We start from the raw sequence: 4,568 nt of genomic DNA, 5'->3' as shown, positions 1-4,568 counted from the left end.
CATTACAGGGTCTTCTTGACTTGTCAAATGAACCAAGATTTTGAGTGTAATGTGGTGTAATTTGCACTGTAAATGTTAAGAGTTGGAAGTGTTGCATTAGTCCTTAGGCTGGGACTTCCAAAGAGTTTCAGTGGCTGAAGTTCAACTGCATATCCTTTGCACTAGAAGAATCCTTTTTCAAATCTCTGTCTCCAATCTTGAGAGCTACAAAACTGGAGAAGGAATACTGATATTGTGAAAAACTTAAGCAAGCAGTCACAAAGACACAAAGTACTTATTAGAGGGTGTTGCTTTATTGCCATGGGCCCTTTTGTTTTGTTTTGTTTTATCATTTTTAACTGAAAAAATTCAGAACTGATTTAAAATTCCCCATGAAGCGGTTTAACTGCCATGATTTTCTGTTCAGGGAATTCTCCTTGAATAGTGGATGAGAAATTACATCTCTCTGAAACCTGGATTCCACCAGGATCCACTTTGTGTGGCTGAATCCTTGTGCTGTAAGTTCTTGCTGGTATCATGCCATTCCTACCTGTATGGCTGTTCTGGTAAAACATTTGGCCTTGGCCATAATTTGACTAAAGAAATGCTCTGATCTTATCGAAACCCAAATTCCTATGTTTCCCAGAAATGGCTTCCAGTGATGGTGGACAGTCAGCTGTGTTATTTTGAAAATTCCTGCAGTAATTTTATTTTTAAAAGCTGGAGTTCAGGCAGCTCACACTATTGCTGTGTCTGTGAACTGCTTTAATAAGCAACTGCCTTTGTGCTGTGACCCGGTAAAAATGGACCAGGTTCAGCTGTTATGGGGACTCTGTTTCAGGAAACAGCACAATGAAGGGACTCTGCAAAGTACAGCTCTGTAACAGGTACTGTGGCCTCCTTAGCCCTCTCTCTGAAATCACTGTGGTCTGGCTCCTGCACATGAGAAAAAATCAAGGATGGTTGAGTCAGTGAAAGGAGCAAGGAGAAATCTAACACAAGGTGGTAGCTCTGAGTTCCTTTTCTGGTAGTGGCCCACAATGGGAAAGAGAAGAGACCCGTTTCATATGAGCTTACTGTGTTTTCCAGCATTTTAGAATTCCCCAGTTTATTTGGGGTCACTTTATTTTGATGCAGTGCTAATGGGTATCCTGAATTTTGCTTCCTTTGCCTTTGGGCATATTGTACCATGGCAATTTGGAGTAAAGCGAGAATTAAAGTGAGTGTGATTTATTGCAATGAAGTTTACATCATATTTTTACATTTTTTTAATTCCTATAGGTGAAATAAATGGTATCTACAGTGCCCAAAGAGAGCAGCTTTTACTGTGTGAAATTTATTTCTCATCTAACTGAACATAATGATCCCAAATCTGAAAGACTGGTGTGGCTTTTTCTTTTTCAGAGGAATGATTTTCAAAAGGAATCTTTGCAGTGAATGTGATGAACCACCAAGCTGCCTGATGCTTCTACCTCAGCTCTGTCCTTCATCAGATTAAGTTCTCTTCTTACTTCACCGAGCAGCAGCAGCAGAAAGTGAGTTTTAAGAAGTGCATCTGGAAAATAGCACTTCGAATAAAATGTATCAATACGCATTAAGGGTTCTGCCATGTGCTCTGTTACTCAGAGACTTGAGCTGAGGACAGCAGCATCAAAAGGGTTCATATTTTAAAATCACAGTTGGAGGGTTATTATAAACCCAGACTCCATCTGTTTGCCTGTTAAGGTGGGATCATACATCGTTTTTTTAAAAACCAGGAGGGAGCTGTGTTTAATTAATGCTGGTTTTGGCATCTGAGGGCATTGGGGACTGCTTGGAAAGGGGTGCTAGAATAGTGAACTAGTGAAAACTAGAAGAAGATGGTGATACTGAAAGCAGGGCTGTCTCTGGGATGAGTGTCAAGGAATGCTTGACTGCAGGACTTGTCTGGTAGAAGGGAGCTGAGTCCTGAGCTTACAGGCACTCAAGAGATCAGGGTTTCAAAGAGCAGTGAGGTGAGAAGCAGCTGTTCCACAGCAGTCCCCCTTACCCAGGAGAGAGGGAGTGAAGGCCTTCCCTCTGGCCCTGTGGGTTAACTGGTGAAGAGTTGACTGGTCACTTATGAGAAGCAGAGAAAATGAGAAGAATCTGAAACTTGGAAAATTTAATAATGTACAGTTCCATGGAGTTAGCAGCAAATACTAGTCTGGAAAAATATTTTTGAAATTCAGTAACTTTTAGTACTGACCTAACATACTCTTAACTCCTCCATTTCACTTGTGTGTCCTAAGGGGTTGTGTAAATATTTATGCACATGATTAACTTCAGGCATCTGAAAAACTTCATGAGAAGCAGTTATACCAATCCAAAGGGTGCATCTGGGTATCTGTAATAGATTTTTGAAGCACTGGGGCTTTTGAAGGAAATGCTGTTACATTAGAGGTACAGTCACTTTCTCTGTATCCCTTTGGGCATGGCACTGTGTGGAAGGGTATGGATTTTCCTTTCTGTTTTTCCAGTCAGTGGAAAACATTATGGCAGTTGTAAGTATGCCCCTAAGTGTCCCACAACTAATTCAGGAAATGTCCTTTATGAAACCTTACAATGGAGAGCTCGTGCTGTACAATGATGTAGTCTCAGATTTTTGGGTCTGTTTCCAAACCATCTTCTTTTCCTGAAAGGCATCAAAAATATCTTTGGTACTAAATCTACATAGATACTGCTGTTTGTGTAAGTTTAAAAATAGTAATTAAAAAAAGGAAACATAAGAGTAGGGAGGAAACATTCACTGTAAGAGGGGTGAATCCCTTTCCATTTTTCTCAGCCTACTATTTACCCCCAGTTTCAGGTGAATGTTAACCTTGAGAGCAAATTTCATTGCCAGAAGTGTTTGTAGGCAATATGTGAACCAAACACCATCGGTCCAGCTTTGAGGTCTAGTAAGAGATTCTGACATCTCTATACATAGTGAGGTGAGCATTTTCCTACACTGACGTGACTCTTGCAGCATTTGCTTTGCTCTTGAGCCAGGTGCAAAGAATTCCTGTGCTGTGCCTCCAGCAGAGCCCTGCTGCTGCCAGAACTGCTGTAACTAAAAGAAGTATTTTCCTACAGAAGAGAAAAAATCTTCTTCTTACTGTTTATGGTTTGTATCAGACTGTTAAGGCTGGATTTGCTGTGAAGAAACTTTTCTGGCTTTATTAAGCTTACACTGATGTTCTACTCAGTCTGTTGTCCATAGAAGGGAAGTAAATAGGACAGCTTATAAATTTTGACAACTGTGAAGTTTGCATAAGATTGAAAATGAGCATTTAGGTTATAAATTCGATGGGGTAAGGGAGGTACAGGAATCAGTTAGTGTACAGGATTGTGGCCCGTGTCTAGGGTTACTAGGAATGGCACTATTAATAATTGATTTATTTGTTTTAAAACTGCTTTTATATAAACCTATTTATAACATAAGATTCCTCACATTCCTATGACACTAACAACTGCAAGGCTACAAGCACAAGTGTTTGAACTGAGATACCTGCTGCTCAGCCACTGAAATACCATTGTCTGACACAAACATTGCCTCGCAGATAAGGGCCCCACCCAATAGAGCCCTGTGGAAGGAGCAGTTTCAGCAGCAGAGACAGACAGTTGCCCTGTCAGAGTTATTGAGGGATCACAGGTTGGGGGCCACATTGCAGCACCTCTCGGAACAGCCTAAGTGAAAAATGGCACCAGCCAAACTGAGGAAAACAGGCACAAGTGGGAATAGGGACTTACCCATATTATGCCCTGGAGCTGTAGAAACACCCAAAAAGCATTAAAGCATTGGAGGTGTCTTTGGTTATTTCTGAATGTCAAGCTTGCTGTTGGTTTTGTATTTGAAGTGAAAAAAAAAATGCTCTTTGCTATTCTGTCTTACCTGGGAATGTGTGAAATGTCAATACTCAATGTCACGTGCTACGATGACACTTTTTAGTTCAGTAGTGGATGTAAAAAAGTTTCCAAAAGTATGGAAAGGGAGGCTGTAAGCTGCAAAAAATAGGGACTAAGATCCCTGCTTGTATGTGGAAGTTGGAAAGACTGGCAACTTGTGGCTGCTGCCTTACGCAGTCCTTCAGTCCTGACTTGGAGCAGGCTTTTATTACACTGGCTCTTGGCACCTTCTTTGCAGGTCCAGCAGTAGTGACCAGTAGCTCAGCAGTTTTGCAGAATTGCTCGAATGACCAGACCAAACATTTTCACTTGTGACCCAAGCAGGAGTTTGTGCCCGCGTGGAGGGGCAGAGCGTGTCTGTCAGCTCGCAGCAGTGCCTTTGCCAGCAGCCTGCCCGGGAACAGCTGCTCCGGTACAAAAGGCCAAAGGGAAGCGCCTCAGGTTTGCCCTGGTCCTGTCACACCTCCAAGTCACTGGGACACATCCAAGTGCCTGGTAAACCACAGGCGGTCTCTCCACTGCAGAACAGGCTGTACAGTTGACTTTAACTGAAACGTGAATCATCTCGGTCCGAAATTATTTTAATCCAATCAGTCATCTGTGTTACAGGGTGTAAAGAGACAGCAAAGCAAAGAGAGTGGCTGCCAAGCAGAGGATACGGGACACAAATAAAACTGCTAAGA

The sequence above is a fragment of the Pseudopipra pipra genome, chromosome 8 (assembly GCF_036250125.1).
Source record: "Pseudopipra pipra isolate bDixPip1 chromosome 8, bDixPip1.hap1, whole genome shotgun sequence".
Classification (NCBI taxonomy): Eukaryota; Metazoa; Chordata; class Aves; order Passeriformes; family Pipridae; genus Pseudopipra; species Pseudopipra pipra.
The sequence above is the reverse complement of the archived record's forward strand: the minus strand, read 5'-3'. Positions refer to the sequence as shown.